The 20,007-nt window shown below is 38.8% G+C and overlaps 1 long non-coding RNA gene across 1 annotated transcript; it reads left to right on the plus strand.

Annotated features, from left to right (window-relative positions):
* Window positions 1-12,356: 12,356 nt before the first annotated feature.
* On the plus strand, window positions 12,357-14,701 carry LOC128483918 (uncharacterized). The gene is made up of 3 exons (XR_008351124.1): window positions 12,357-12,417; window positions 13,980-14,146; window positions 14,646-14,701. It is a non-coding gene; the product is annotated as an uncharacterized LOC128483918 (long non-coding RNA).
* Window positions 14,702-20,007: the final 5,306 nt, after the last annotated feature.

Raw genomic sequence — 20,007 nt, forward strand, 5'->3', positions numbered from 1 at the left:
AACAAAAAATGGACCAAAATAAAGACCTATACGAATCAATAAGGCTGTTCTCATGAACACATAAACTTCCCAAGTCATGTTACAGGCTAAATATTAGATGTGCATATGGTCCAAAAAAGGTTTAAACACATTTTTTTGGTTCTTTTTGGCCCATTACATTCTTTGCCCAAATGGGGGGAGGGGTGATTTTAATTTATTAACTAAATTTATTTCCTGTTGCCCACATTCACTCACTTTCTGACACTCTCATTCTTGTTCATTCCCTCTCATGCTCAGTTAATGTGACCCTACCTTCTCTACAGACCACTCCTGCTTCCCCTTCCACTTCTCATTCCGCATCTTCTAGTTCTTCATCTTCTCAATTCTATCTTCTCTCTTTCATCTTCTCTTTTATCTCCTCTCTTCTATCTCCTTCCACAACTCCATGGACATAACGTGGCACAGAAGGTGAACTTCTTCCAAAATAGTGGCCCTTTTGGTAACACCTTCTCCCCCGATTGGAGGATCAGAGGAGAGGACATCATTTTTTGCTTCATTTTCATCCATTTTGTGGGGGGGGGGTCTGGCCTCGTTTTTGTGACTTTGAATTTGCGAATTTGCACAAGTCTACTAAATATTCATAGTTTCAGTCCACTGAAGGGATTATGTTGATATTTTATTCAGGAGTATTCTAATTATCTGTGAGATTTAGTGCAAAATGTCAAAAAAGGGCTTGTGTCTGCCTTAGGATGACAGCGACAGATGCCGTCTATAGTTATCCCCTGACTTCACTGCCATTCGGTTTGTTTACCAGTTACAATTAAGCTTTTAATATTCCGCTCTTCAGATGCCATGGTTGGGAAACCTCACTTGATGTTTATGTACAATAAGCCAATCTAATAAAGGCAGTGTGGTATACCAAGTTTAGATGGTTTAGTTTCATAATGTTCACCTTTAATGGTATTAACAGCTGGAAAAGGGGAAGTTTAACGGGAACTCAAAGGCAACATAAAACCCAATGACTGCTTATTTCCAGACACGTACATTAAAAGGAGCAGCATCCAACCAAGCTTCCCTAAATTATTCTCAAGCACAACATTTGCGGCGTAAGCTTATTTGTTGGGTACAATCACAAAGTATATATGATCACTTTATCAATAAGTCTACACACTAAAAAGATGCCCAAAACATCAGATTTGTACTTTACTGAGCAAGGACAGCATTAGATAGTTAGATAGTTATATAGGCTGAAAAAAAAGACATGCATCCATCAAGTTCAGCCTTTCCTATATCTGTTAATTTGTTGCTGTTGATCCAAAAGAAGGCAAACCCTCCCCCCCCCGGTTTCGCTCTTTATTAAGAGATACAGTAGCATTCTCAACTCGCCATTAAGCATCGTATGATGTGCTGCAGGACATAGGTCTTGCCCCAGCACCCAGATCTCCAACAATCTTTCTTTATCTCTCCCCTTTCTCCTTATCTTTATCTTTCCCCCTTCTATTAATCTCTTCTATCGCTCCTCTTTCTCTTTATTTTTCCCCTTTCTCTCTCTTCTATCTCTTTATTTCTCCTACTCTTTCTCTTTACCTCACCCCTTTTCCCTTTCTCACCTTTCAGTTTTTCTCTCATCTTTCTCTTTTTCTCTCCTCCTCTTTCTCTCTTTATTCTTCTAACATCCCTTTCCCTTTAATCTCTACCCCTTTTCTTTTATCCTCTATTTCTCATTAGCTCTCCTCTTTTTCTTCATCTCTCCTCTCATGTCTCTTTATCTGTCCCCTTTCTCATTAACTAATTTTTCCCATCTCGCATTATCTAATTTCTCTTGTTTCTCTTTATCTCTCCTCTATTCCTCTCTACATCTTCTTTCACTTTATGTCCTCTCTTTGTGCACATCTCTCCTCCTCGTCTCTCCCCTTATTCATTATCCCTTCCCTTCTTTGTTTGTTCTGCAACTTTTCTCCATTTCTAATTCTCATTCTCTCACATTCTTCCCATCTCTCTTCTTCTCATTATCTCCCCATTCTCTCAATTTCTCCCCTTTCATTCTCTTCATTATCTCTCCACTATATCTTTCTGTTTATCTCTCTGTTTTCTTAGTATCTCTCAGCTCACTATATCAGTCTATATCAGTCTCACTAGATATCTCCCCCCGTTTTTCCCCATCACTTACCTCGCTGAGGTACTGTGTTGAGAGCGTGGGGGCTGTGTCTCACTGCTTCATTGTGGCACGTGAGGCTTCACTGCTGAGCCAGGGGCTGATCTTGGGAGAGGCATTCATGCTAACACACAACCAGACACACATATCTAGACACTAACACACATGCACACAAATTAACATGCATACCCAGATACCCACTCACAATATATCCAGATACTCAAAGTAAGACAACCAGACACAAACATACTAACATACCCAAATACATATGTTCACATACTTACATACCCAGACACACACGCATACTAACATAGCCAAAGAAATACATTATATTTGGAATATTAAATACATAATATGCCATTTTCATAATTTCTGCTCTTTATGGCAACACGATGGATTTGAAATGAAACAACCAAGATGCAAGTGAAGTGAAGACTTTCAACTTTAGTTCAAGGGGGAAACCATAATATTGTATCAAACAATTTTTAGGAATTGCAACCATTTTCACCAATCAACACGATTATAAATAAAATGTTCATTTTGTCGAGAATACTTTGCAGGCAATGACGCATGGACATTGCTGAGTTTCCTCCTTTGTGATGCTTTGCCAGGCCTTTACAGCAGCTGTCTTCGGTTGTCTTCGGCATGCTTGGTTGAGTTGAGATCAGGTGATTGACTCGGCCATTGCAGAATATTCCACTTCTTTCTATTAAAAAACACCTGGGTTGCTTTTGCAGTAGGTTTTGGGTCATTGTCCATCTGTAAAGTGAAGCGCCATCCGATTTACTTCACTAAATTAGGCTGTATCTGACCCAGCGCCATTTGAAGCCATGCATACCCATGCCATCACACTGCCTCCACTGTGTTTTACAGAGAACTTGGATTGCTCTTCGTTTTACCTGTCCAGACAAATGCTGTTCCAGAACTGGGCTGGCCTTTTTAGATGTTTTTTGGCAAAGTCTAATTTGGCCTTTCTATTCTTGAGGCATATGAATGGTTTGCACCTTGTTGTGAACCCTTTGTATTGGCTGCTGTGTGCCCTGTTCCCTACTTCAGTGGCGTCGGCAGGGGGGGCAGAGGGGGCCATGGCACTCCTACAGCATGCTGTGCCCCTCCGAGTGCCCCCCAATTGAAACACCACCCTGTTTTTTTGTCCAGCCGCGACTCACAGCCATTAATGTCCAAACTGGGCCAAATTATCCATTTTCCCTCCCCGATGTCATGTGACTCGTTAGTGTTACAAGGTCTCAGGTGTGTTAAATTTGGTGTTATCGCTCTCACTCTCTCATACTGGTCACTGGACAAGATCTCATGGCAAAGAACTCTCTGAGGATCTGAAAAAAAAGAATTGTTTCTCTACAAAAAGATGGCCTAGGCTATAAGAAGATTGCCAAGACCCTGAAACTGAGCTGCTGCGCGGTGGGCAAGACCATACAGCGGTTTCACAGGACAGGTTCCACTGAGAACAGGCCTCGCCATGGTTGACCAAAGAAGTTGAGTGCACGTGCTCAGTGTCATATCCAGAGGTTGTCTTTGGGAAATAGATGTATGAGTGCTGCCAGCATTGCTGCAGAGGTTGAAGGGGTGGGGAGTCAGCCTGTCAGTGCTCAGACCATACGCCGCACACTACATCAAATTGGTCTGCATGGCAGTCATCAAAAGGAAGCCTGTTCTAAAGATGATGCACAAGAAAGCCCACAAACAGTTTGCTGAAGACAATCAGATTAAGGACATGGATTACTGGAACCATGTCCTGTGGTCCGATGAGACCAAGATAAACTTATTTGGTTCACATGGTGTCAAGCATGTGTGACGACAACCAGGTGAGGAGTACAAAGACACAGCCAAGCATGCTGGTGGGAAGTCATGGTCTGGGCCTGCGTGAGTGCTGCCAGCACTGGGGAGCTACAGTTCATTAAGGGAACCCTGAATACCAACATGTACTGTGACATACTGAACCAGAGCATGATCCCCTCCCTTCAGAGACTGGGCCGCAGGGCAGTATTCCAACATGATAATGACCCCAAACACACCTCCAAGATGACCACTGCCTGGCTAAAGAAGCTGAGGGTAAAAGTGATGGACCGGCCAAGCATGTCTCCAGTCGTAAACCCGATTGAGCGTCTGTGGGGCATCCTCAAACGGAACGTGGGAGAGCGCAAGGTCTCTAACATCCACCAGCTCTGTGATGTTGTCATCGAGGAGTGGAAGAGGTCTCCAGTGGCAACCTGTGAAGCTCTGGTGAACTCCATGGCCAAGAGGGTTACGGCAGTGCTGTAAAAAGATTGGTGGCCACACAAAATATTGACATTTTGGGCCCAGTTTGGACATTTCCACTTAGGGGTGTACTCACTTTTGTTGCCAAGGTTTAGGCTGTGTGTTGAGTTATTTTGAGGGGGACAGCAAATTTACACTGTTATACAGGCTGTACACTCACTACTTTACATTGTAACTTAGTGTCATTTCTTCAGTGTTGTCACATGAAAAGATATAATAAGATATTTACAAAAATATGAGGGTGTACTCACTTTTGTGAGATACTATATATATATATATATATATATATATATATATGCCACTGCAGAAGTGCAGCCTTGGGCTGTCTTAACAGGTTGCTTTTCAGCCCAGTCCTGCAGCCTTTGTTGTCTTGGATACTTGGTTGCTCGGGATATATTGTTTGGCCAAGTGGCAAGCAGGTTAGATTACTATAACAATGCACTGTGTCTGCCAGGTGATCAGGCTATAGGTGTCACATTAGCTCATTCAAGCACATATACCTCATGCTATTTGGCAGCCCAGAGGAATACCATGAATCAAAGGCAGCAATGCAGGCCCTCCACATCCTTCCCTTCCTACCGGATACCTGCTAAAGGTCAGAGGATGCTTTTCACAGGTAAAAAAAAGAAAACACAAAAAACTACTTTAATACTTTGCATATAGTTTATTGTCTCCCTCACACTCCTGCTTTTTATTATAGTACTCATTATGCAACATTATTATGTTTTCTTATTCCCTGACATTGTGCTTTTTATTATCCACTAACTTATTTTGACATGAAAGAAGCTAGATGTAAATTAGCCATTTGTGTGAAATAAAATGAGCAGTATATTTCTTGGGCATGAAAGGCTCACTCCTTTGCAAGTGGAAGGATTTGGGAATTGTATTCAAAACGATTTTGATTGTGATTTAGTTATTCAGATATGATGTGGGTTTAAGCTGTCCTTGTGATCCAAGGTGGACGCACAGAACATGCCATGTTAAAAGTCAACCCCTGAAACTACAGACACGGGTCATAGCTAAGAGGTTGATAATTGAGTTTCTCAGTTTCTCTCAGCGTTGAATGGCTTTGGCTTCCTGGCTTGCTCATCATGTGTCATTTGTTGAGTAAGGTCCAAGGCTGGCATGGAGCGCACATGGATTTCTTGGGAAAGACAGTGATGTCCTTCAAACACAGGCCTTGCCAGACTGTCATTAAAGTAAATGAGATTGTAAACATAGTATCATGAGAAACTGCACATGTATATCCATTGTCTAGTTTAAACATGTTATTCTTGGTAATGCTTAATAGGTTTGGTATGGCCCAACCTTGTTCATAATTATTTGAATTTCACCTGAGAATGATCTCCACTCATCTCCAGAGATATCACTTTGGAGACTTGGGGAGGGCTATGTTGAGTATGAAGAAGAAACAGCAAAAGGTGTGCAATTCTTCTGTAAAGGAAATTTCAAGACTCATTTATGTTAAAGATTATAGTTTTGTTCTTTTGTCTAATAAACAAGAAACATGTTAAACTGTTTGCTACAGTAGACCAAAGTATCTTGCATTTATACATTGTGATACGATAAGTATGTGTATACCTACAATTGAAGCTTGTCTATGGCAATGCTGAGTGTTGAAAACATCCCGTGATATCTGGACTACATTGTTGCTGAATTATGTTAGAACAATATACGATACATGGTAAAAAAAAGGTACTGTGCCTTGTTATAAAAAAACAGTAACTCTGATTTAAAATGTTTTGTGATTGCACCCCAGTTTTGCAGCAGGGAGACTGCTGCCCCCCTAGACCTGCTACCCAAGTCCTAGTAAGCCTGGACCTGGAGACGTCACTGTGCTACCATGGTGTCATAAACAGATATTGATGCATCCACTAAACAGCATCTGCTGAAAAGTCTATACAAGACCACTGCATTTATTAGTACTTGCATTTCCAGACTATAAAGTTACTAAGTGTCATCATTCACTTTCATGAGGACAGCAGGAGAATAAGAAGCAGGAAAGAAACTCAAGTAAATTAGCCAAGCATAGAGTACACACAAACACCAAATACATTATTCATTTACTGAGGAGAGGATTTAAAATTATTTTAGGACTTTAGAACCCCTTTGTCAACATGTCAGTAATTTCTGATACAAGTGTTGGATTTAAAGTGAGCCATCATTCACACTTTAATCCGTATGATAGCTGAGAGGTCCCTTGAAATTTTTGTGATGCCCCATTTGCAAATGCCTGATTTTGCAGATACCCCTTTCCCAAAAGTTCTGCTATTTGGCATGCAGCAGATGGGTTTATCTGCAACTAATAAGATCTCCTGTGTGTTACATGGAGGCTCCAGCTGCTGCCGTTCAATGCCGTGATTAGTAAAGTGAATCACACTATATAACCAAAAGTATGTGGACACCCTTCCAAATTATTGAGTTTTCCAGCCATGCCCATTGCTAACAGGTGTGTACAATCAAACACATAGACATATTACGTACATTGTCAGTAGAATGGGTCACACTGAAGAGCTCAGTGACTTTAAACATAACGCTGTCATAGGATGCCACCTTTGCCACAAGTTAATTTCTGAAAGTTCTGCCCTGCTAGATCTGCCCAGGTCCACTGTAAGTGCTGTTATTGTGAAGTGGAACAGCCAAAAGGTACTACAACGACAGAGCTATGAAGAGGTAGACCGTGTGCACTCATAGAGGACTCCTAATGAGGACTAAAAGGTATAGCGGGTAATAATCGCCTGTCACTCATTGGAAGCAACATCAGCAGAAGCACAGTGCATCAATAGCTGTTTTCTATTCTTATTTAATACTTTTGATTTTAACTTTTTTTATTTTTATATTTTTTCATACTTTCATTATAACTTGCTTTTTATTTCATATTAGAGAACTTTTAGTTGTCTGTGGGTGATTGTTTCCCAAGTTAGAGGGACATAGTGTATAGTGTACTTGAGTATGCTGCCCGTTTCAGTATTAGGAGAACACAACCAGGGAAATAAGACATAAAAAATGAGAAGCTGCTTTTCAGTATGATGAATCGATGAAAGTCAATTATTTCAGCTTGAGGTTGTGCTAGGTAATAATTGTCACATAATATTACTATAGCACCTTGTATCAATACAAATTACCTACGCTGCACCAGACCTATTTAAAAACATAACCAAGCAACAGCAGTGTGTATTACATTATACACAAAACACACTATTTACCTGCTTTTATAAAAGCAGAAAAGTAAACTGCCCGACAAAAAAAAAAACATCATAGGTGAGAGAAAGAAAATATCTGCCAAATCTGTCTTGCTGATAATAGTAATAATGATAATACGATGGTTTACAAACCTGTACAATAAATGACATAGCAATAGCTGGCATTTCTTTCGCCCCAGTTTCTTACACAAATAAAACCTGCTGTTTCTCTTATCTGTTTACTGCCGTTCTTGTTCCAGCCAGACACTTTGTTAACATGAAATTGTGCGAGTAACCATTTGAATGACGTAGGCACACAGCAATTTGTAGCAGACAATACATTACATTAATTGTGTAAAATACTTTGGCTCTAGATCACCTTTGTGAAAGGATAAGACACCTCTGGCCAGTTGTATTGGACTTTTCTCTTCTGTTATCACAGGTAGCCAATGTTGAGGCAATCACACTATCCATATTCCCAGGACTAATAAACAAAGTGATAGCCTAAAATAATCTGGTTGTAAAAACTCCCTGGAGAGAATCATACTTTTTGGAAGGATTTATCCTTTTTCCTAAATCCTATTTAATAGCTGTGTCTACTGTTCTAAAAAGCTATATAATAATACAGATTAGAATTAGAATTAGAAATTCATCTTATGTGTATATCACGGGGAGGGGAAACATTTTACCTTCCTGTTCTCAAGATCTACACGATCCTGATGTTTGTTGTTAAAGGAACAGTCCAGTCCCCAAAATTCTCTTTTTATTTTTTTAATGCATAGATTTAAATTTATTTTACTGTTTGCAAATTGGAACAAGCAGTGATGATAGTTATTGTCTGTCTCTACCGAACCAGGAAGCATTAGTATATAAACGTTTAGTCCATGCTGGGCAGCACTCCAACATAAGTCACCGAACCCTCAGTCAAATGCTAAAAGATCATCAGTGTTGAGATAGCATTTGATTAGAACTTGCGTTTTCCTAAGCATGTGCAAGAAGTGTACTGATGAATGCTTCCTGTTTCTAGGAAAGGCAAATGGGGGAGGAGTTGAGACCGAATTTTGTAACTCCAGTGTATAAAGAATGCCTACATCAGCTTCCATACAGCACAATGCACTGGTGTATATGTAAATAAAGATATTATATAATATAATAGTTCTGTTATTAGATATAAAGTGAAGAGAAAAGAGAACATTTGAGCAATATTTATAATTGACTTGATAATGTTACTTGTGCCATATTCATACGCAGATCGCAGCTTCCCTAACATAAAATTAACTAAATATTTGTAAAACAATCAAACCGAATATAAAAAACAGAAACCGTAAGTAATTTTGATAAATAAATGTAGTTGAGTCTCCATAGCCCTTTAATCAATGAAATGATGCACATTTACAATTTCTTGTTTACAATCGTCACCAATCCAGTGACCAGGCTGGTGGAAATTGTTGTTTATACCGCATTTAGGAAAATATACTTCACAAAGAACGGGAATACTCAGATCTTTAACAGATGCAGACAGAATATTGAATAAGAGAACATTTCTAAGGTGCTCATAGACTAATTGACTAATTTACAATCATAAAACCAAACAGAAAATCTAAAGCTTTTGCTTGTCTGTATTATATGTGATGAATTGATTTCGTTGAAATCAGGCTTGATTGTGGTTTATGTAAGGTAATGAAAGAAAAATGAGACATATTACAGTAGATTGAATGCACTTGGATATTCCTAAGAAGTATTCCCATTCCCATTCCAACCTCTCTCCCCCACAAGGTTTCAACATCAGCTTATGGGTCCAGTAGCTAAAACATTATGTAACTAATATACACTCATCACTTCAAGGGTCATCTTGAATTTTGTTCTTCAAATAGTATGACAGAATAGCTATGAAAGAACCCTTGTAAAAAGACAGCTCACATTTTCTAGGCATTGGGAAATACATAGACATTTGCAAGCTATTTTACATTATTAATAATTAGGAATGTTTGCCTTGAGAAAAGAGAATGTTAAGAAATATGTGTGAGTTTTAATATATATAGTTTGGAAGGAAGATAGAGAAGGGATATAATTGAAACATTTAAATAATTCCACAAAGGGAAAGCAGAAAGTGGCAGAGTGAAGTCTTTTTCAAATGAATATGCAGGGACCACCTGTCCATTGCCTAAAACAGGGGTGTCCAAGACTTTTCAGCAGCGGGCCACTGAATGTATGTGTATGTCGGATGCATTCATTTTTCTTTGAAAGAAAATGTGGCCTTTTAGCTGTGTAATGCATATAGGGTTAATTTGGCCAAAATGCCAAAGCAGTTCACAAACACACATTCGGACGGATACACACACAGGCGCTCTGCAATAACACAGACACACAGACACTCACACCAACACAACTAGACACTCAGCATTAACATACACCCACACACAGACACCCACATAAACAAACCCAGATACTCAAACTAACACAACCAGACAACACACATACTAGCATACCCAGACACACACTTACTAACATACCCAGATAAACACACTAACATATCCAGACACACATGCTAACATACACAAATACACTTGTTCACACACTAAAATACCCACATAGACACACTAGCACACGCAGACACACACACACACACACTTTCACTTACATACCCAGACACACACGTTTACAAACTAAAATATCCACGTACACTAACATACCTGCCACACACACAAACATACCTGGACAGACAAGCATATACAGACAAAGATACAAATTCATCATTATTATTTATTAAATAGAAACTAGAACTGAAGAACTGATAGGCTAAGACAAATCAATGCACTCTGTAAAGAGGGCCAAGTGGGCAAGCTTACAAGAGGCAGATGTAGTAGAACTTAATACAGAGAGTGCGTTTAACCATTAACATGGCATAATGCCAGCCTGAACATAGGCCAAGGACCAAATAATGTTTGAGGTTCTCACAGCAAGTTGGAAAACAGGCAGACTATATGGTCCAAATGGCTTTTACCTGAATTAATGCCAGGGTTACATACAAAGTTTACAACTGGCCCTATCACCAATGTTATGGTCCAGAGACGTTTTATGGCTTGAAGTGGTGATAAAATCTCTCAATAAACTTGGCACCAAAATGACTTTGTGTACATAAACTCCCATGGTTCAAAAAAAAAATGTCTTTTAGAGAAAGCTCATGTTCTGTGTTTTCTTGGGAACCAATATTTGCACTTTAACTCTATTACTTTGGTTACTGTTGTGAAGTCTGTTATAATTGTGTTTTTATCTGGACAAGTACAATCTTGTCAAGGTTTCCCTATTCTGCTCCACCAGTTCGGCAAAAGGGATGATGTAGAATAAAAAGAAGGAGATCTTCTCTCATGGAGATGATTACGCCGGAGAAGGCATCAATTTGTCAGGCTTGGTTTGCTCATTTTAATTGAGAACTAAATTCTTTGTCCTTCAATGATTTTCGGTCATCGGCATAGCAAACACTTGCGTTAACCCTTCCTAGGATTAAAAAGGTTCTGAAATGAAACCGTTAGAACGCTAGGTCCCTGTCCATACAACTTAGAGTTTTCAAACCTTTAGAAGAGACAGTTTAATGTCAGTAATCTGTGAGTATTTTAACATGCATTCTTCAAACTTAAAAAACAGAAACAGCTTACAGCTCCCCACCTCCGATGTGGTCGAGTGAAATTTGCCACTGGTTGAAGAAGCCAATCAGTGGCAGGAAAACGCTCCCATTTTTATATTATTGTTCTCCCAAGCAGGTTTCCTAGCATTGCCTAGCAAAATGTTCTCAAAGGAGGACTGGCGTTTTTACAAAACACCACAGGGGATTTCATCATTAATATAGTAGATGGATGGAACTACAAATAAATGTGAAAATATTGTTGTATTGTGCTGTTCTCATAACTGGGATCGAGTATATACTGTGGGTCAGACAGATTTCAAACCATCACATGAAATCTGCTCCCCAAAAAAATAAGTAACTTTTTCCTGAGCAAAAATACTAAAATAAATTGTAAATGCATTAATCACTAGAGTTTAAATGATGGGAAATTAGTGGAAGACTACACAGAATGAATATGTTAGCATTGGAGATCATTCATCTATAGCCAGTCCCCAAGGCACACTAACAGGACAGGATTTAGCAATGAACCCATACTATTACGAAGAGTATATTAATAAAACATCCACTGCTGTCGTGCCTTAAGTCTCTAGACCATAGCATGGAAGAAGCTACTACTTGTAGGAAGAAGTTACTGTTCTTGTATTCGCTATGATTCATGTAAGGCCACAAGAGCAGGGTCCTCGTCTCCTTCTGTACCAATATTTTTTAATCTTGTTAATGTTATTATCATTTTAAATTGTTTTTGTTAAATATTGTATTATGCTTTATTGTAAGAGAACTATGGAATCTGCTGGCGCTATATAAATGTAATGTAACAATGTCCAATAACAATAGATGTATATGGTTCTGTTAGTGTGATGTGTTCCTTTTGAATTTGATGGGCTAAACCAGGGGTGTCCAAGCTGCGGCCCTCCAGCTGCTGCAGGACTACATCTCCCATACTCCTCAGCCAGCCCCTTAGCATTATGGGAGATGCAGTCCTGCAGCAGCTGGAGGGCCACAGCTTGGACACCCCTGGGCTAAACAATAGTCACAATAAACAGTAAAATAATTGTTGTTTTTTTGCTTATTTAAAAATGAATAACTCCCTGGCGCTGTGATGGTAATTAGAACGTGACCTTTATTGTTCTATATTTACAGATCGGGGAATTCCGCAAAGCTTGTGAAGATAAGATAACCCATAGGTATCAAAACCCATGGTGAGTGGAGTGGAGTGTGTGTCAGCTCACTCTAGTGATTATAAAGAGGTCTCGTCCAATGTGTAATTGGGAAGATATCCCAATAAAGCTATTTGCACCGATCTCGATAATGCATGTTTTTGGTAAACATATTCACTCGAATTTATTTTTAAATATTTATTATATAAGTTCCTGAAAAAAACACTTGGAAATAAGGTTGTCACCAACCCTCCAGTTTCAAAAAATTGTTACTGTATGGATTTATTAGTAGTGTCTCAAGCCTGCAAGATTTTACACACTTTCTACATATATTAGATGTACAATTTTAACATTTACCATTTGCTTTATTCTTACATTACACCACGTATAATTTCCTGCAATCAAGTGTAACATCCCAGCTAAGAGGGAATCCATTAATATTAATTCAAAAACTTGTTTTTCAGTTATGTAGAGTAGTTCGGCATTGCTTATAGATCATTAACGCATTTGTCATCTACACCATACATTCACATTATCTATACAATCGCTCACAAATGATTACACCAGGAATGAGGTTAATGCCCATGTTAAGGGAATTTATTCCAAGTAACACGTCTGGGTACATGGAGTGTTATCTTTATTATCACTTGTTTATGTCTTCCTAAATATGTCGTCCTAAATAACAAAGGCACTTGGAGTTAAGCTAATACTTTCAACACTTGGCAACACAATCAAACTGATGCTAAAAAAAAACTCCATTCCACCGAAAGTGTTCTTTTAACTGTATTAGTAAAAGAGTTTGGGTTAAATGAACTCCTAGATTGCTTTAGCAAATAGTTTTTACCTTTTTTTTCTTGTGCATGGGAACAAATGCAAGGTGTTTGGGTGGAATAAAAAAATCACTTGCGGGCAGACGGGATGTGATAGCAAAGCACTTTTTAATAAACGATATTAGGAAGAAGAAGAGAAAGCTTTCTCACCTGTGAGGTTTTTAGTGCCATCTGCTGTATGTCCAGAGGTAGCATAGAAAGACAAGACAGCTGAGCTGCACGATTAAGCCTATACTTAAAACTATTTATTCATACACAGGACACACAAAAAAAGGAAGTGGGGTAGACGTGGGATAGCCGGCCATAGCGTGAGCCATGCAGGCTCCCCACTATGGATACATCTTAGTCCATCTTCCGAACGGATGCCATGTCAAACCACTTGCTCAGTCAGCCTTAGATCTACACTGGAAAGGCTGAAGCATCAAATTGTCCAAAAAATATGGTTGCAAAAAAAGGATCTTCAGTTTTTTACATATTATTTGCACGCAGTAAGTGCTCCTTGTGAAGAGGGAACATTTGATTGAGGACAATGGTAATCCTGGCCCTAGAATTACTGGGCCCGATTCAATGATCCGACTAAACCTTAATGATGTAACAATAAAGAGTATATTTTCTGAATACAACTTGATTTAGTCAGGTCCATATTGTTTATACACATGGTTCATTTTGAAAGGTTAGGATGTAAAGTGCTTTATCTAACTAAAAACCATATAAAACCTCCTGTAATCCTACCAGTGTTTATTTGTGTAATATTTTGTTTTCTCTTGGTCTAAGGTCCCCTCTGCCACATATTCTTGATGCACAAGGATTTGGAGAACGAGTTTCCCTTGCGTGGAACCATGAGAAATATGATAATTATTGTTACAGCAAAGGTCCTTGGGCTTCGTTGAGGAAGCAAAGCAACCTATGTACATCAGCTGTGGAACGCTTTAGACCGGCAGGTAGATATTTCATCATTAAAAATTCTCATCCTGCGTGAATAGAACAAAAATAAAAGTACCACATGCCATATGATCTGGGCATATGTCACTGGCTATGAGTGCCTAGTGCCCTCATTCCCTAATACAGAGGGACTTGGAGATAGAGCAACATAAACAGATATGTAGTATTAGAGAGACATCACCTATTCCCTCACACTACAGCACCAGGTAGTGCCACCCCAATAATAATAATAAAAAAAAAAGTATCCTTATTAGTGCTTGCAATGGAAGATGCAAGTATGCACCAGTCCATTGTAACCATGTCATGAGTTTGTACCTTTACTGCTAATCCTACAAACACTGTAGTGACATATTATATTCTATGATAGTTGGAGCGGTAAACAGTAACTTTCAAACACCATTGCTGACAGTACATTCTTCATAGTGAATTTTCCACCAATGCATCCATTTTGCTGCTGCGATGTGTTAACCTTCATATGTGGTTTATCCTTCTTTTCAGGGACACCACGTGGAAGCCGCCAATGAATAGTAGAAGAGAATCTTGGATGGAATAACATCCAAGGTCATCATTCAAGAAATGTGGCTCATCTTCTTCATCACCTTCTCAAATTTAGCTACCTTGGTAATATAGGTGGTCTGAATACACTACAGACAGCACAGATCGAGGCACCGACTATACTTATATCCATCAGGAAAATTCTGCACCTTTACACTGTGGTAGTTTATAGTAAATGTTTATGGATTATGACTTGACTTCATTATATGGGGTTCTGGAATGTGGCGCATGCGCTGGAGTGGTTCATTAAAGGAAACACAACTAATATATAGTCATACGTATAATATCCTCCTTTGCTGAATATGCAGGCAGAATTTGGTACCAAAGTTGTAGGAAAACCCTATTATGATTTAGAACTTGTAAATTCCCTGTCTTTCACAACCTGGAGAGACCTTGGAATTCAATCAGGACCTCCAGCAGAAGACATTAACTACTGCCTACCAGAACAGATTTTGCCTAAACTTCTCTCCAATAAACCCACGCTCCATGGTTTGTCTGAGTCCGTGACTAAGTTTATCACCTAAGACTATGTTGCTCTTTATAACTTTAGAATATACTTCTTCCCCACTATGCAGGGCCACTATTGGGGGTGATAGCCTGTAGAGCAGGCATGTCCAAACTTTTTTCGAAGAGTGCCAGATTTGATGAAGTGAACATGCGAGGGCCGACCATTTTGCCTGACATTCTTTGAACCATTAAAATTAAATGCAAATTAACTATTTTATGCAAAGTTTATTGAAAACGGCATACTTTTCATTTTGTGACTTGGATGACAAATCTAAACAGGTGTTAAATCACTCTGCCTTTAATAGAAAAAAAACGCTCTATATTTGGGCAACTTATCTGTGGGGCCTTATCAGTCCGGAACGCGGGCCGCAATTGGCCCTCGGGCCGGACTTTGGACATGCCTGTTCTAGAGGGACTATGAGGCCCCGCAAAGCTGGGCAATACTGATCACCGTAAACCTTATAAAACCATTATAGAAGTATGATACAATATACCGTATTTGCTCGATTATAAGACGAGGTTTTTTTCAGAGCAAATGCTCTGAAAAATACCCCTCGTCTTATAATCGGGGTCGTCTTCTAATCAGACCTCAAATAGAGGTCTGATTAGGAGACTAAGATCCAGATCCCCCGCACCGCTGCAGGGGACCTGGATCCTCCTGTCGCGGAATGAGACGTCAACCCGCTGCCCCGGCAATACAGCAGGAAATTGGAAGCACCGGTAAGTAAGTAAGTAAGTGTGTGTGTGTGTGTGTGTGTGTGTAGGGCATTTCTGGAATGCCTTACACCCCTATATGCCACTCTGGCACTTAGGGGGTTAAAAGGCATATTATGGGGCAGAGTGGCATATAGGGAGGTATAAGGCATTTCAGGAGGCAGAGTGGCGTTAAGGGGGCATTTAATAGTGCACTCTGCCTCCTGAAATGCCTTATACCTCCCTATATGCCACTCTGCCCCATAATATGCCTTTTAACCCCCTAAATGCCAGAGTGGCATATAGGGGTATAAGGCATTTCTGGAGGCAGAGTGCTCTATATAATGCCTTTTAACTCCCTTAATGCCACTCTGCCTCCTGGAATGCCTTATACCTCCCTATATGCCACTCTGCCCCATAATATGCATTTTAACCCCCTAAATGCCAGAATGGGATATAGGGGTATAAGGCATTTCTGGAGGCAGAGTGGCACATAGGGGGTCAAAGGGCATACCATGTGGCACAGTGGCATATAGAGGGTTAAAAGGCATATCATGGGCCACAGTGCCATATTGGTGTGGCAAGCCTGGGGGCAGATGTGCGTAACTGGGGGACAGGTTGGAAAATACAAGAAATAAAAACAAAAAAAAATATTTTTCTCAATCATAGCTTTTATTAAAAAAAATAGTTTACATGAATTAACATTTACTGGTAAAACTTTTTTCCTTTAGGGTCATCTTATATTCAGGCTTTTTCTTTTTTCCCTAAGTTAATATTCAGATTTTGGGGGGTCGTCTTATAATCAGGGTCGTCTTATAATCGAGCAAATACGGTAAATCTCCACTATTAACTAAATTACCTTAAATGGAAAAAGGTATCAAAGTAATTATATAAGTGCACATAAAACAGCACGGCCATTTAACACATCGAATGCCAAAGGTTTTCTAAGTGTGCAAGAGCAGGGCCTTCTGCGCCGGTTAATCTGTTCTACACTAATAAAATTTAATTAAATGTAATGATGTAAGGAAATAAAAAAGCACATTGAATATATTAAAACATGTTTATTGCACCAATTTCCACATTAAAGTATTGAAAATTATACAGCACATTTAAAATATTCTCAAATTGAAGACAGCCTTTCAAGAAGAAATTGGTGCCGATTTAATTTAAGAGAAGGAATGCAGTTACATCCCACGCACAGCACTTTTCTTAAAGTGAAGTTTGTTGACACGCACAACTTTTAAAACACACAGACCTGAAACGTCCAAGCCTTTCACAAGATCACAATTAAAAAAAACTCTCATTCTATACTATACCTATGGCTTTGCCCACTGCCAACATCATATACCCCTCAACAAGAGAAAAGAACAAAACGAGCAGCCTATATATTGGTTTAAAAAAAAAAAAATCATAAATTAAAAGGCTGATGATTTTTTTTATATTCTCTATAACAAAATGACAGCAGAAACAGTTACACTGACCTTTCATTTTTAAAGTTTAGTCCTAGGGTTAACTAAACGTCACAATGTGGCTAGGAAAGCCTTGTTCCACACCATATTAAAGTTAAATTAGAACTTCAAGGTAGATTATAAAAATACAAAAAAAAAAAAACCAAATAATGTTAAGAAAACGGCTGGTAAACAGTTGCTACTGGAATATTCAAAAAACACAATTTTCCTCCCCCAATATACTTTAAGTTAGGCAACACTATTTGATGTTATACCATGTTCTGGGCTATCATGCAGTAATGAAGAAATCAGGGTTATTAAACAATCACCAGACAACATTTAAAGCCACTATCATTTTTGATGAGGTAGTAATTTGAAGTCAAAACAGTGGCCAAGATCTATTTAAGTTTAATGGTCTCATGAAGTATTAAAAAAAGCTTAGATATTAAATGCTAAAAGTGTATTTCCCTGTAGATCTTCCCTTCAACACAATTTCTACTGGGGAAATACAGATGAATTTTTGGGAATGTTATAAAAAATATATATATTACAAGACATTACATAAAACACTACAGGAGAAGGAAAGAAAGTAAACTAAAACCTAGCTTGCATGTAGTAATGAAATGATGTCGGGTAATCATGTAAGCTGAAAACATGTAGCTTTGCAGTATTTTGGGTGATTTCCTGCAGGGACTACTTGACATTATTTTGCACTTTAGCCTTTTTATTATTTTTCCCTTAATTTGTAGTCATCGCATGAAGTTTGGGCTTTGTGCACAAACTCTTCCTGGCTTAGAGAAACGAGTCCGTCCAAAAGGTCTACCCAAGTTGAACATCTTTTGAAATAATCTGGGACATGGAGTCCATGAGTTAGGCGGAGTGTAGTTCCCAGGGACTCACTTACCTGTCGAGCTCCTAGTAATTTCAGGTAAAAAGGCTACTGTTGTAGATCGAGTGGTGGGAGAAAAACAATATTGCGCAGGGTTTTGGAGGATTTGGCTTTTGAAGTTGACAAGATCAGCGACCAAAATCATGTTAGTTCAGAAGCCCTTTTAAATTACAATGATCAACCATGATGAGGGCAACATGGAGAATAAACAAGCTGTCAATGTTCTCCCATGTCAACCTACAGAGCCAACGTTCAACGTGTATAAAAGCGTGTGTGAAAACTTTTGTTGCTGTACGAACATGAGTTTGCTACAGGCAAAAAGTGCAGTTTCTCTACAAGTGATAGATACTACAAAAGGATAAAATGACAGTAAACCAGTTGTATGAAGTTACAATGCAGTATGGAACACATGAAAGGTAGGCTACAGAAATGAACCTTCAGTTTTCTGGCAGAAAGAAAATAGATTCTTGTAAACAGCAAACATCTGATTTCAGAAAGTGAACTTGATGAAGTGATTTAAGACATCAGACTAACAGGATTGTCATGGCAAGATTGTAACCGTACTAAACGTAACTTTAGAAAACATGCTTCAGGAAAGCCATTCTACAAGACTGTTTATCAAGTAAAATTATAACTAATTTCCATCAACTGGCTTTTACTGATAAAATGGAACCAAGACACTTCATTAACGTTACTTAGTGTGGCAGAGACTGCTATAGTTTTTAAATAAATGCATCTGTAACATGAAACATTACAATAACCATCATATCATTGAGTGGATCAGGGTAGCCGACCTGTAGCTCTTTAGTTGTGAAGACAGCGGTATGACCCCGGCCCAGCGAGCTACTTGTGGTTCAACAGCTGGAGTTGGTTACCCTGAAGAGAATCCGGTGGTATTCCTTAATGCAAAGCGTTTTGGAAATAAATTCATGTTAAATGTAGTAAACAGAAAAGATGCAATATGTCAAAAACAGATTTGTGAAAATGTTCAAAAGGTATTAGGCTTCCAAAACATTTCAGCATATTCACTTCAAACCAGATGCAAGAAGAAGCCTTTATCGTAATGTAGCTAGGCATTGCTAAGAGGACAGCCTATAGGTAACATGTATAGTTAATGACAAATGTATAGTTAATATGGGGAGATAAAATCCAGTAACGCTTGGATTTAACAATCCTGTATGTATCCAGGGCCTTCATAGTTCTTCCCGCGTGAAAAAAACAGCTATAATTAAGATCAACCATGGGTCTTAGATTTTAGATCTGACTTTGTGCCATTTTATATCTCTGTGGGCGTCTAGTAAAAAATAGTCAGCTAGATACCAGATTTGCACGTCTGGCTCCTAACCTCATTGTATTCTATTTAACGGAAGCTTTTTCTGATAAGGGCAAAGTTATCAGCAGATGTCCAGCGAGGCAGCCAAAAGCCACAAAATTACAAGTGGCAAGATTATAATATCTGCGGTTTTAAATGTAATTTTGATATGATGGGAATGGTTAAAATGCAATAAAATAAATGATAATCTGGTGGAGGCAGCTAAGGATCAATCAATTAACTGTGGACACTCATGTTCTATCCATTAAGCAACTTTCCATACATATACCTACAGTAGTCTGCATCCATTAACAAGTACTTCAGCTCGTCCTCCAGCTGTTTTTTGTTTATTATGAATAATTAGGTTTACTCCCCACATTGGTTGGTAGATAAGAGTGTCACATTCACTAGACAAGAACACTGATCTTAAGTAAACCAGCAAACTAATAGACATTT

The sequence above is a fragment of the Spea bombifrons genome, chromosome 1 (genome assembly GCF_027358695.1).
Source record: "Spea bombifrons isolate aSpeBom1 chromosome 1, aSpeBom1.2.pri, whole genome shotgun sequence".
NCBI classification, from domain to species: domain Eukaryota; kingdom Metazoa; phylum Chordata; class Amphibia; order Anura; family Pelobatidae; genus Spea; species Spea bombifrons.